This window comes from Hakea prostrata, chromosome 3 (genome assembly GCF_041222555.1).
Source record: "Hakea prostrata isolate BN-2017 chromosome 3, UWA_Hpros_2, whole genome shotgun sequence".
Taxonomy (NCBI): domain Eukaryota; kingdom Viridiplantae; phylum Streptophyta; class Magnoliopsida; order Proteales; family Proteaceae; genus Hakea; species Hakea prostrata.
In genome coordinates this window covers 71,660,068-71,675,640 of record NC_142602.1, presented here as the reverse complement: position 1 = coordinate 71,675,640, position 15,573 = coordinate 71,660,068, and positions in this window count along the sequence as shown.

Below are 15,573 nucleotides of genomic sequence, written 5' to 3'. Positions count from 1 at the left end.
TTTTTATTTCTTTCACTATTTTTCCCCCCTTAATTAACCCAAAAGCACTTTCCTCCTTCCACTCTTTTATTATGTATTATTATTTTATTTCCTTGTAAATTTTTATCCTTCTCCTATAAATATTACCTCCCCTCTTAAGTCTAGTTTTTACTTTCTATTCTCTTTAGCTTGCCTATAGGTTTTCTCCAGTTCCGGGGGATGGGGGTATTAATATGCATCAGCGAGATTCGAACCCACGACCTCTTCGCTAAGAGGTGTTGGTTTCCACCACTAGAACAGATCTGTGTTGGCATATTTCCTTTATTTTTATCATTGCAATTTCAAGTTCAAGTTCAAGTTTCAAGTTTGAGGATTCATTTTCTCTTTGGGTCTAGCAATTGTAGATCTAGATTATTCTAGATCTGGTTGTTAAGGTTGGTTGAGCTTCGAATCATTTGTTCAAGTTTTTTTTTGGAGATTTAAAGATGCAACTAAGTAACATTCTTCAATAATCTTCTCTCCCCCCTCCATTCCCGCTTCTATCTACCCCTCCATATTCTTAATTTTGGATTTACTTTCAGCATTTATTTATTGTTCTCCCTTCCCCTGGGTCCTTGATCAAAGATGCCTACAGTCGTGCCTCTCTTTGGTTAAGGTTTCCCTTTTCCTTTTATTGCTTTGATTATTTCCTTTGTGCATTTTTTTTTTTCTAATATCCTTTCCCCGATCGGTGGACTATAAGCTACGGCAAAGGTTCCATGGTCAAAGTCAATATAATTATACTCCCCTTCCCTCGATCCAGAGCTAACACTCGGATCACTTACCTTTTATTTTTATTGTTTGCATTTTTTTTCCTGCCTTTTATTTATGCGTAGGTTATGTTTGCTTTATTTTTGTCTTAATTTGATTGCATTAGATGTATGGATTAGGATCGTTGGTTTAGTTTTGATACGGAGAAAATATAATCGAACCGGGTTCGGCTTGATTCGATCCTTGACCCCGGTCGGGAAGAAAGGAATCGACTCACTTCCAAGCGAGCCGGTTTCAAAAGATAGCTTGCTGAGGAAGTAAGCTAAATCAGTCAACAAGCACACCTGAATCCATTATAATTGGAGTGGACTTATCGTCAAGGAGATGGTTAACAACATTTGCGGAAGATACCGATCGTTATTATATGGATAACTACCATATAACGTTCATATTATCAAAGGAGTTATCTATTAGCCCAACCTCGAACGGATCTATCAATAACGGATCTATTCATTAAGATCTGATGGCTATCCGAAGAAGGCTCAAATACACCCAACGAAGGAGATTCGAAGGTACACACTATATAAGACATCACCTGCCCACAAGGTAGACATATACAATCTGAATCGTATTCTCAGTATTCATTTCTTTTACTCTGTACTCAAGAAGAGCTGTTTATGATCAGTTCATCAACTGACTTAGCCTTCGGAGGTGGACTCCCGACCCCAGCGATCGGGCCACATCTGACGTTTGTTTTTGTAGGTCATCCATAGGAGATCTAAGAGCTAAGCAGATTTTGGACGCATCATTTGGCGCCGTCTGTGGGAAATGCTTTAGAAAGCCATGGTTACTAGATCATCGCCAGCAGCAGCAATAGCTGCGGCAGCCTAACGAGATGCTGGCGTTGAAATTCCCGGACCAAATAATCCAGATATCCCTGAGGGAAGTCGACCTCTTGAAGTACAGGAAGATGGTGGTCAGGAGGTAATAATCCTCCTGATCCACTCCAGTACCAGCTAGATCAATTGAAACTCCAGCTATTGGAGGTAAGTCAGATGCTCGAACGTTGACCAGGCAAGTGGTGGCGCCGCAGGCGCCTGATCAACGCAATGTGGGAAGGCGCGTAATACAAAGGGAGCAAAGATTGATCGATGACTAGAATGTCGGTCAGAATTTCCTAGAAGGCGACCGAAGGCGAGAAAGAGAACCTAGGAGAACTAGAGAACTCCTTAGGAGAGATGAGCGGTTTGAAGGACCGCAAGGAAGCACAACCGATTCAACTACGAGGTTGGGCGCAGGAGTACGAACTCACTCACCAACTATCAAGTGCGCGGTTCGGGACAGTGATCGTATCGTTGGTGATTGATCAATGCATATTGGTCAAGAATTGACCAATATCAATCAAAAACTCGGACAATTGGCGAGATGGAGAATAACTGATGATATTTATTCGGTTATTCGAAAAACTCCATTTTCCGAGGCCATAGTAGGATATCAATTTCCTCATAATTTCTTGTTGCCAACTTTTTCCACATTCGATGGTTCGGGAGATTCCATCGCTCATATCAGTTACTACCATCAGACTATGGCTGTTGCGGGTAATTCAGATGAAATCCTTTGCAGGGTTTTCGGTTCATCTTTGACTGAAGCAGCACATAAGTGGTTTTCAAATCTCCTGTCGAGAAGGATCGTGGACTTTGAAGAGTTGGCACAAAAATTCATAGGACGATTCCAAATCGGAATCCAGATCAAAAAGACTGAGGAGACCTTGTTTATTATCAGGCAAGGGAAAAGCGAATCGATTCGGGAATATCTGAAAAGATTTAAAAGGGTCACAATGGAGATAGAGAATCTAGATGAATAGGTAGCTAAAACTGCTTTGTTCACTGGACTCACTAACCGGCGACTCTTGGAGTTACTACTTCAAGACATGCCTACCACCTATGCTGAACTAGTGCAAAGGTGTCGAAGTAGGCCAGAGGTGACAGAGATCCTGGATGCACGCCAGGGGGACAACAAGGCCTCTACAAAAGAACAGAAGGCCCCTAAGAACAAGCAGAGTCCGAAGCAGAGTGTTTGTGATCTAGTTGGAAAGCCTTGCCAGGCATAGCAGCAAAGATCTCCAAGAAAAAGTGAGTATACTCCATTAAATACTCCTCGGGCTGACATCTTAAACGTTATTAAGAGGCAGAATATCTTGAAGTGGCCACCAAAGCTTCCCACGAAGCCTGGGGAGCAAGATAGGGAGAGGTATTGCCGTTTCCACAAGGATTACGGTCATTATACCAATGATTGTAGGCATTTAAAAGCCGATATTGAAAGATTGATATCGCAAGGCCACTTGTCCAATTTCGTTAGAGGGAGATGAATGGAATCGCGGGACACAGGTAACAAGAGGGAACGTTCGGTAAGTCCAGAATGAACGACCGAAGTTCCTAAATCTAAGAAATGTAAGGAAGTGGTCAATGCCACTCAGTCACCCATACTGAACAATATTTGGAGGCCAAACCTGAGTCGCTCTTGAAGCTGAAAGCCAAATCCAAGTTTGTTGGAACCGGAGAAACGTAGAATCGGAAAAGGCCGAATGGTGAGGGTTCAATCACCTTCGGTGAAGAAGATGAAAGAAATATCTGTTTACCTCATGATGATGCCATAGTCATCAAGGTAGAAATTGCACACCAAGAAGTACACAGAGTGTTAGTTGACACAGGTCTGCTGTCAGACCTTTTATCTTATGCAGCTTATCAAAAGCTTAAAGTGGATGAAGACTTGATGGAGCCATCATCCACGCACCTGTATGGCTTTGCTGGATCGTCCGCAATAGCTGAAGGATCAGTACAGCTAGATTTATCAATTGGAAGCTTCCCTAAAGAAGCTACTGTTCGGGTAAACTTCTTAGTGGTTCAAGAACTTCCGACTTACAACGTTAATTTCGGAAGGCCATCCCTATCAAAGTTAGGTCCGTGAGGTAATGGCCTACGGGTCTGAAGCATTGGCACCTGTTTAGGTAATGGCTGGAACACTACGGGAAAGAGAGTTCGAGGAAAAAACAAACGAATGAGGATTGCTAGATAGCCTTGAATTATTAGATGAAGTTCGTACAAAAGCAATAGCACGAACTCAACATTATCAAAGAAGGATAGCGTCACATTACAATTCCCGAGTGAAGAGTCTTCAATACCGAGCGGGAGACTTGGTATTAAGGAATACCTTAGCTTCAGACCCACGCCACCAGAGGAAATTGGATCCTTCATGGGAAGGCCCATATATGGTAATTAAACCGGCCGGTTCAGGAGCATATAAGCTGAAGAACATGACAACAAACGAAGAGCTGGATCGTTTGTGGAATGCTAGACACTTGAAGAAATATTACCCTTGAGAAGATTATCATTTTCATTCATGATGTAACAGCATTCAACTCAATCAATACAATTCACAGTTTTCAACACACTATCTTTTGATTGGGGCAACACACAATACTCAAGATCAGATCTAGCAACAAAATCAAAATCAAAAGGCATCGGTTTAAAACCCGTGTGGGACCTTCTACAAGGCATCAGTTTAAAACCCGAGTGAGACCTTCTCAAACTTATTGAATTTCTCCGAAAATCCTTAAGTAAAGGAATCGGTTTAAAACTCGTGTGAGACCTTCTACAAGGCATCGGTTTAAAACCCGAGTGAGATCTTCTACAAGGCATCGGTTTAAAACCCGAGTGAGACCTTCTACAAGGCATCGGTTTAAAACCCGAGTGAGACCTTCTCTAACTTATTGAATTTCTACGGAAATCCTTAAGTAAAGGCATTGCTCTAAAAACAACTAAGACCTATTGCAGTAAAGACTCAAGTGACTGACAAAGTTGAGAAATGAAGTTAATTCTTTATTCCTTTAAATGACCAGAAGGGGTCAACCTTTACATCAAAAGTACCTATGAGATAACAAGTGTTGAGATACAATCCTCATTTAGTCAAGAGGAAAAATCATCGTCGGTGATTGTGAAGAACTCCAAAGACAGGATCGAAGCAGCTTTGTCAGAAGCAACACAGAGTCAAGAAGAACAGAGTCGGGAAGACATATGATGGCTATTGGCCGTGGTGACATAGATCCTCTCATCATTTGGTTCTCTTCCTCGGGGATTGCGAAGAATTCCGTAAACTCCCACCTACAAAATCCTCTGCAATTCCATACTCTTTATCCAGCTTTTTCTAAAGAGGCCTGGCCCTTGATCAGACCTGCATGCAAGGAAAGCTCTTCATAGATGAATCCTTTAAGAGGAGACAAAGGAGGAGAGTCATCAAGATAATGCATTATGTCCGGATCTGGAGGAGGGAGGTCCACCACGTCATTGGCCCAAGTAGGAAGAGGAAGTCCCTGCTTTGCAAACACTTCGGGATGACAATTTGCGCGGTGGGGAGTCGTGTTGAAATAAGGATTTCTCCTTAGTATCGATTCCCATACCTCGTTCTCACCGTCCTGATATGCCTGCAAGTTATAAGCGTTCAACATGTCAACAAAAGGCTTACTCTGCAAATATTTGAAGATGGAAGCCCTGCGAACATCAGTCGGAAGGAACTCGGGCAAAAGGGTAACAACTTGCCTTTGTGGCGTTGATATGGCTCCAGACCCTTTCGCCCTTGCTGAAAGCTTCTCAACTTTCCGCTCCAGCTTTCGGATTTTCTCCCTAGCACCATCCAAACCCGAACGAAGTTGCTCGTTTTCAAAATTCTTCACTCGCCCAACCTCCCAAGCGTTGTTTCCAAGACGAGCAATCTCAGCATCCTTGGCTTTGGATTCTTCCTGAAGCCTGGAAAGCTCATCACTCAATCTCTTGAGTCTAAAAGCTACTTCCACCTAATTGTGGAAGTTACCAACAAGGCTCCTGCAACAACTCAAGAGTTAGTCAAGAGAAAAAAATCTTCAGAACGAAAGACAATGAAGAGAAACTTACATCACCAGGGACTTTATAAAATCCCTATCCGGGACCGTAGCAAAGGCTCTGCTCTCTCCGCAGGCATTTGGACTGAAGTGCACCATTCTAGTGCCTTGTCAAAATCGCCTGTCACCAAGTCAGACCTCTTCAACGACCAGGAAGGTTGAAACACATCATCATCTAACCGAGGACGCTTTCTAGAAGCATCACCCTCGGCCTCCTCGAAAACCTCCACAACAGTTGGAGGGTTGGAGGAAGATGCCAAACAAGCACTAGAGGAGGTTCAGGAACCCGAACGATGACTGCAGGAACCACATCTTCCTTAGACGACCGAATGGTCTTCATCATGGAAGAAGACGCCAACAAAGCACTAGCAAGGGTTTCAGCAGTGCGAACAGCTACGGAAGGAGCCACATCCTCCCTGGGAGACCGAATGGTCTCCATTAGCGAAGGAGATGTGGGAGAGGCACTAGCGGAAGCTGCAAGAATCTGAACTTTAGAAGATTCACCAACAGCAATCTCCTCGCGTTTAGAAGATTCACCAACAACAATCTCCTCACTTGGAACAACCTTCGTCAGCATTGGAGCAGTCTTCTTGAAAGATTTCGCCCTAATATTATCCAAATTAACTCTTGGAGGCACTACAAAGGAAAAGAAAGCATCGTCAGTACGAGAGATCAACCAAAAATAAAGAAGAAAAGGGAAAACCCTAGATTTCTGAAGAACAGACAAAGCAAAGAATATCCAACAGGGAACTTCCGGAATGAGCAAACCCCAAGTATATTACTGTGGAGATTACTTAGGGAGAGAAGTTCATGTTAAAATGGAATGAAAGAGGAGAAACTCACTTGTTCAGGTTCTGATCGAGATATCGTCAGAGGATAAGAGTATAGAGGCAGCAAGGCAAAACACTACTTTGCAAACGATGAAGACAAGAATGACTTGCAGATAGCAAAGACAAGGATGAAGCACGCCTATGGAACTTAAATAGCCTCAGGGAGTGACGTGACGGTTGAAAACCCAAGTAAATCAAGGGTTAAAACAAAAGGGACGTTTCGAATTCCGAAAAATGCAGGATCAACGGACATGAGATAACGACGCTTCAAATTCGAAACTTAAAGGATGTCCTAAGTTTCCACGTGGAGCAACGTGCACCTGATACGAGGATACTGCAAAATACCAACCGTCGCACTAGCATTAAATAAAAGAGTATTCCCAATTCCTTGGGAAGAACAATGTATACGCAAAAACAAGGAAACGTTTGGGCTCCGTCATAAAGAGGGAGTAGTCGGGGAGAAATGCGTCGAGCGTCATAAAAGGTTTGGTAAGTACCAAATCAACTCAAATCAATGCTCATGAGCGTCATCTTTAACGAAGGCACAAGTTTATCTTCATCTCATTCCTAAACGTCATTCTACATAAGTGAACAGAGAAAATTCTCTAAGTGCGCTATGAGAAAGTATTATCAGAACTTTATAGCAATCATTGAAAGAGTTCGAGAAGAAGGAAGCAAATGTCTATTTCATTATCAACAGGCCATGGGGGCCAACCTTTACAACAACAACAAAAAAAAAAAAGAAAAAAAAGGAGATAACTTCCAATTGTTCTTTAACGGTTTGGGCCGAAGGATCCTTGTCTGAGGCCGACTTTGGAGGTTCTTCGGGAAGAGGTGGTGAATCATTAAGATACTTCTCAATATTTGGATCCACTGGAATAAGGTCCTCTTCCTCCAGGACCAGGTCTAGAAAAGGCAGCTCAAGCTTCTCAAAGACATCCTTGTGGCAAACACCCTGGAAGGGAGTTGTGTCAAAGGAAGGGTTAGCTTCAAGAATAGCTTTCCAAACATCATTCTGCCCCGCTTGGTAAGCTTGAAATTTGAATTGAGTCATTAGATCGCTGAAGGGGATGCTGTTCAGATATTTCTGAATGCAATCTCTTCGAAGATCTTGTGAAAGATATTCAGGTTTGCTGGGAATTACCATCCCCTTCAAACGCCCATTCTCTATGGCTTGAAGCTCGAGTCTATCAGTACACTCGGTAGCAAGCATTTTCTGCTTCTTAGCCTCGCGCTTAGTAGCAGCGGCACGACTGATTGACAAGTCAAGATCTTTTTTCAAAGAGTTGCTAACCTTGTCATTCTCCTTCTTCGACACTTCGGCTGCTTTCTTCAGCTGGTCCACCTCAGAATTGGCCTTCGCCAAATTCTCTTCAGAAGTCTGCAACAAGGAGCCGTTACGACCAACTCGGCTCAAGGCCTCCATGTGTTGGTAGAAGCTCAGCACGGCAATCCTGTGAAAGTAGGCGAATTATCAAAAATCCCAGGAGAGATAACAAAACAAGTAGCAAAAGACCAAGAAAAATAATACCTTGTGCAGAGACGAATGAGAGAGTCATCTTACAAGGTTTCAAAGGCTTGACGATCGGTAGGCATGAGGCCGAGAGAGCTCCACTCGGCAGCCTTCTCATGGTCCTGCATGACCCGGTCTGACACCACCAATGACCATTGTGGAACAAAGACTTCCTTGGAATCTTTGTTCTTTTTGGATTTCTTCGGGGTAGAAGCATTGACCAAATCATGCTTCCTTTTGGTTCGAATGGTAGAAGGGACTTCGACCTCTTCCACCATCGGTCTTTTCCCTCTCCCCGAGGCCTCAACTATTGGCCTCAAGTTTCTTATACCCTTATAGGAAGGGTCTGGAGGAGGCATAGAGGCCACTTGGTTTGCTGTCAATGCTCAAGGAGTAACCCAAAGGTTGTCTGAGTTAATTCTTGGAGGCACTGCAAAGAAGGACAAAAGTCAGAAAGTTGAATAAGGTTGTAGTACACTCAAGAAAGATGAAACGTGACAGTTAGAAAGCTCACATTGAGCCAGCCCCCAATATTGAAGAATGGGGGTGTATTCCATCTCATAACCATGTATCTCTTGATACCATGGAACTGACTTGATCTTCATGACAGCTGCTCTATTTGCTTTGGATAGTGGAGGGACCCGGTTGCCCTCAGAATATGAAGTGAACAGTTTCCAGGTGGTCGGGAAGTTAAGGTCTGATTGAGGCGCTCGGCAAAAGAAATACCGCTTGCACCACCCCTTGTGATTGGAAGGACATGTTCCCCTAGCAAGAATGTTGTCCGACCAATCAAGCTCAACCTTGTTGCGCTTGGACAGAACAACCCAACCCGGAGGGTGAGAAAGAGACAAAACATGAAAATGTACAAAAAGAGGAAGAGAAAGTGTGATGTCAAGTTCGAAACATAAACCCAGAAAGCCGACGATGACACGCCAGCTATTAGGAAGGAGCATGCCAGGACAAATCTCCCAGTGATTTAAAATGACAGAAAACAAAGTATTAAAGAAGGGAAAGTGAACTCCGCTTTCTAGAGTATCTATATACAGGGAAAATTCGACAAGAAGGATCGAATTAACCCTCTCATCAGGAGTGGGAGCTCTAAGTTGGTACGAAGAAGGAAAGTCGAAGCGTTTGATGGCCGAAGGAATGTTCTCCTCATTAAAGGAGGAGGGAATAGAACCAGGTTCATCAGTGGACTTGGTAGGTTGCTTGAACTGCCCAGAAGATTCGGCAGTCACCTTTGGAGCTCTGGATGGTCCAGACTCAGGAAGCGCGGAAGGGGCCTCAACACTTTCTTCTGCTCTTTTCTGTTGGCTTACTTCTTCGAAGTCACGCCAAAGAGCAGTTAAGGTTTTCTTGTCACTATCTGACTGCTTAGGAGCGACAGAAGGAAAGACCTCATCACCAGAGTCGCCCTTACCGGTGCTAGGTTTAGAAGGAATTTCGGAGGAAACCCTACCACCTCCCATCACTGTAAAGGTCTGGTTGTGGTCTTTAACAAAAAAAAAAAAAAATCGAGATAACAAGTAAAGGTTACAAAGGAGTCAGTAGACTTACTGACTCACCGAAGCAGAAAGCCTAAGGGCAAGAAGATTGTTAGAGCGCGAAGAAGACAATGAAGTTTCAAAATTCCAGACAAAGAGAATGAAACGTATGAGGACAATGAACCGCTTTTAAGCACTCAAACAGATGATCGTGGACGTGTACGATCGAGATGGATTCAACATCGACGATCGTGATTTGAAGACGTTTCGAAAGTTTGAACTCACGAATCAAAACAGGCGATGCAGAAACCGTCATTTCAATTTCGTGACCAATGATGATTTCGGCTGCAGAGGACGCGTGGTGTCACCCCCATAGAAAGTGAAGACATTCACGATGCTCAAGGAAAAAGCTATATAGCCCCATTAAATGTGATACGACATTTAATAGGTTGAGGATTATGCAAAGCCCTCTTTCAACAGATTACAAAGTTCAAAACCATGTCCTCAAAATTGCCCGAACGCTTGGTCTGGGGGGCTCATGATACGGAGAAAATATAATCGAACCGGGTTCGGCTTGGTTCGATCCTTGACCCCGGTCGGGAAGAAAGGGATCGACTCACTTCCGAGCGAGCCGGGTTCAAAAGATAGCTTGCTGAGGAAGTAAGCTAAATTAGTCAACAAGCACACCTAAATCCATTATAATTGGAGTGGGCTTATCGTCAAGGAGACGGTTAACAACATTTGCGGAAGATACCGATCGTTATTATATGGATAACTACCATATAACTTTCATATTATCAAAGGAGTTATCTATTAGCCCAACCTCGAACGGATCTATCAATAACGGATCTATTCGTTAAGATCTGATGGCTATCCGAAGAAGGCTCAAATACATCCAACGAAGGAGATTCGAAGGTACACACTATATAAGACATCACCTGCCCACAAGGTAGACATATACAATCTGAATCGTATTCTCATTATTCATTTCTTTTGCTCTGTACTCAAGAAGAGTTGTTTATGATCAGTTCATCAACTGACTTAGCCTTTGGAGGTGGACTCCCGACCCCAGCGGCCGGGCCACATCTGACGTTCGTTTTTGCAGGTCATCCATAGGAGATCTAAGGGCTAAGCAGATTTTGGATGCATCAAGTTTAATTAATTAGTTAACAAAATTTAAATCATTCTACTCTCACATTACCATTAAGAAGTTAAATTCTATGTGGCATACCTCCCTGAGATCAATCCGTTAGCTACACGATACAATGCGCTTGCGGTTATTTTATTTCACAAACAGATATCATGTAGAATGTCTAATTCATATAATATTTTATTTAGAATAAGTATAGGTGTTTATACAATATAATATACGTAAACCACTTCTATACTATTACAAGTGACAGCTGGTGCAACAGTTGGTGCAACAGCTGGAGTATTTCTAATAGAACCAATTTTACAAAATTCTGTAATTTTCCGATGCCTCGGTTTTGGGCCATATGATCTTATGGGCCATGAGAATTTTATTCCCAGGCCCAACACTATCTTAAAAGGGAACCAAATTTTGGGACCTAAAGGATTGAAGCAAACTCGATTGCCCTATATTGAAAACATATAATCCTCCAAGATCACTGACTCAAAGGAGGAAGAAAAAAATATACAAAAAGGAAAGCCTGGATCCAGGCCTTTGGATGGGCTGGACTTGACTTGCTGATTGTCTGTAATAACCCATATGGGATGTTGAGGACTAAACAGTTTTATAGCTAAAAATATGGAAGACGACTTGTTGTATCTTGTGTTGTTAGAATGGAAACTATTTGAACAGTTCCTAGTTTGATTCTCTGCTACTTGGAATTGAAGTAATGTTGTTTCCTGTTTTGGTTTTGTTTATCAATGAGCTCTATTAATAAACATAACTTTATTAGAGACTGAAGCAAAGCATATATTACATACAGATGAAAACAGCCTCTAATGTACAGTATTTATTACATCAATGACTATGGCTATGAAACATTGTAGTGTTACTAGTGCTTTCTGAGCTCTTGGAGAAGCTTGTCACCTTGAAAAAATGAACCAGGTGAGTCTAGTTCAGTTAGATTTTCTAGTTCAGGGCATGAAGAAACCAGATACTTGAGTGCTACCCAAGAGATAGATTCCAGTTTTCCCAATAATTATCAGTCATGAGGAATGGTTCTTTAATCATTACATGGTTCCCATGGAAAACTATCAGATCTTTACTATATATGGATCAGATCATTGGATGGAGTTGCCCTATTCTTTGCACAACGTCTTTCCACCTGACGTCAGAAGAGGATCTCACGGGTACAAGTTAAGTTGTTCGAACTAAAGATTCCGTCATCATTAGTGAATGGAATAAGTTTCTAAGACCGAGCATCAAGAAGCTCGGACTTAAAGACTAGGGGGCTTATGATAAAGAAATTATAAACCGAACCAAACCAATTTGGTTTGACCATGCTGAGAGTGGTTGACCAAACCCTTGGTCGACTGACGAGTAAGATTGTAGATGATATATCCTTGAGATAATTTTTATCTCAAAAGATAAGACCCCGAAATAGGGAACTCAGATTCAAATTAGCCAATTTAAGATGAACTCGACCATAGGAGTCCAAAGGAAAAATCTAACTGTGTAGGGTTTGGGTTCAAGATGAACTCAAACAATTATAGATCTAAAAAGTTTGTAAAAGGACGAGCAAAGGGGAGGGCAAGGTAGGTTTAGAAGAGCAATTATTATTACTATTAGGTTAAGAAGAGCAATTAATCTTACTATTTTTCTACTTGTTGCATTCCTGCAATTCCCATTAAGGAGAACTCGTCTAACTTGATCTTCGGAGATGCTACTCGACCAACCTGTCTAGCAGATTTTTACAGGTACACTTGGTCGACCGGACGAGCAGGATTTTGTAGCAACACTATCAGATCTTTACTATATATGTGTCAGATCATTGGATGGATTTGCCCTTGATTTCTCCTAAAAGTGGATTTCTTAAATCTCTTTACCGGTGTTCAGTGTAATTGATATAGTACTTGCAAGGTATGAAACAACACATGTTGCTCGATACAAAGGATTCAATACCGATGTATAAAATCATGAACCACTAATCCTGCATTCCCTAAATATTCCAGTAGATTACATTGTCACGAGGCTAAGAAACCTTATCCCTTAAATTATTTGGCTAAGGGAAAAAAATCAACATGGTTTTCCTTCGGCAATCTAACCTTGCAAATGCATTTGGTCTCCAAGGCCAAGAATATACTATTGAAAATAAAATGAAAATATGATGGATGTTTCAATGATGCTTGTTGATGGACTAGTGAATCGAAAATACGCACCAAAAGCCCAGCCTTATCCAAAGAATCCAACCATTCTACCACATGTTTAGGAAGGAATCCACCTCTGATCCGCCTTGTCTAACACAATATATATTACACTCAATAGCTATTCACATTGTACTGTTGGCGCCCTCTACTCAACTTGCCCTCAGAAAACACGCCACAGCTGATTAGTATTGCAACGCCCTATCAAAACAAAACACTCCCCCCCCCCCCCCCCCCAAACAACAAAAAAAAACATTATTTACACCAAAACCTCAAGATTTTATGAAGAACACACACTAAGATTAATGGATATCTTTGTTCAACAACCTTGATTACTCTTTATGATACCCACCTTTTCATTATGGGTTCGCGTTGATTCGCTAGGTGAATCAGCCTGAACGAGACAGTTAGGTGTCTTATTCCGTAACAAGTAGCAATACTCTCAAAAAAAAATTCAGAATGCACGAAAGGGAGATTATTCAAGTGACAAGTTTTTTTTTTTTTTTTTTTTCAAATTCATAGAAAAGGGAGGGTGATGTTGATGTTGAATCACTAGAAACCCAAAGAGCAATTAAAAACAGAAGTTCCATAACAAAAACACTTGTAAATGGGCTGAAAATGTACTGAATTTGAGATCAACTAGCTGGGACAACTTACTATCTATCTAGACTAAGTCAATTATATACAATTATTTTTGCCTGTGGTGAAGCTCTTCTGAATTCAAGCAACTGTTTTCCAAAAGTCCACGGATCACGAATCGTACAAATTGGAGATTGGATTTTCATTGTCTCAAGCACTGGAGAATTCGCAAGTAAAATTTCAATTAGAAGTAAATGGATTTGCAAGCCAATTAATCCAGTAAACTTTACAACCCGGAGAGTGTTGAATGTCATATTTTCCAACCAATCCTTTGTATGTTGCAGCAGACTATGAGTCTCCGAAACTCCCAAAAACTGGAGGATTGAATCAGTTAATAAGAGTGGAAAAGAGAATAAGAAAGTAAAAAAGGAAAACAGATCAATATACCTTACCCGAAATTCAAGCCTTTGCAGATTAGGAGACCCATTAAGTAAACACAAAGCGACTAAAAACGTATCCGCATCGGAGTTGGACCACATAAAGAAGATAATGTCCTTCAAATGATGAAAAGTATAAGACAGTCTCGTTGGCGTTGGCGTTGGCACATCACTAGGAGCAAAAGACTGTAGTGAAGAAAGACAATGAGAAAAAAGCAAAACATGCATTACATATTTTCTGTAATATTAATAGCTGAATAAATATAAATATGGAAACCAAAGTGTTGTATTTAATTACCTTTAGAAAGTCTATATCCAACCAAAGCTTTTGAACACCACGAATGGAGTCAAAAAGGTTGTTAAATGTGCTTTTCGGCATCATCTGAGCAAAAGCACAGGTTCCTATATGGAGGTACTTCAAATTTGGATTGCTAACTTGGATATGTAGTGGATTACCATCAAGAGATTCGAGTTTAATCAATTTTAGACTTTCTAGTTCATGGCATGAAGAAACTAGAGATTTCAATGCTGCACTCGAGACTGAAACATGTTTAAGAGACAAAGTTCTAAGACGGCTAAAGCCTTTGAATGACAAAGGTGGAACAGGGATTCTACAGCCCACAAGTATTAGTCGAATCAGGTGCTTAAAGGAGAATAAAATTGGAAGAACACTATGATGACGACGACGATCGTGAAGAAGATCAATACCAGGGTAAAGAAAATTAATTTGAAGTTCAAGTTCTGTCAAGGATAATAATGAGAGGGAAAAAACCCAGTTGTCTATCTCTGAACAGGTTTTGAGACGTGAACTAGAGATCCTAAAGGATAGAATTGGGCGTGTATGAGTTAAGAGAACATGATTCACAATTTTGACAAGTTTATCATGTCCAGCTGAACCAACTAAACCAGGTATGCATTCATCATCGAATAGGAGATGTGGAAATGAAGTCCATTTGTATCTCCAGCTAGTTGACAGAACACTGCTCCTCCCGGCTTCTCTAATCGTCATTCTTGAAAATATTTCCTCTAGTAAACAGTTTGGAAGATCGCTCAATCTGTCTGGGCTCAAATTCGGAGCCATTTTCAACCTGCACTGATCAATAAAAACTTATTAATTATTCAAACAAGAACTCGATCATACTGTACGTAACAAAACACACATATCATATGACTTAAGAAAGCTTCGACTACTACAGTAGAAATGCAAATTATTGTTGGTTCTTGGAAACAAGTGACAGATTACCTGGTAAGGCTTCTTTTGAATATGTAGTTAGTTATTGGAAGAGAAATTACCTGATCTTGCAAGTAATGGATGATCTTCTGCACTCGAAGTTCCCTTCGTCTTCCTATTCAGACGATCTTACAAGATTTTCGTTTGAAAGGTCACCCAGTTGATTTACTGGCTTCTGATTCTCCCAGAGAAAACTATTGGTCATAAAGATTCATGAATGGTAATAGGACTCTTGTTTGAAAACTTCTTAATTGATTCGGATACAAGAATTTTCTCTTTATAATACTTTTCTACTATATTCTTTTTACGTATAAACTCTAAATAATACAAGTCCAGATGTGAGACAATTTATTTGAATTTGAGTTTACAACAAACTCTAGAATTCAATGTAGTGAAAGAGTTCGTTTGAAATATACAATCTATTTGAATTTGAGTTTGAGTTTACAACAAACTCTAGAAATCAATGTAGTAACAGAGTTGTTGGAATTTAAAACTTATAATTCC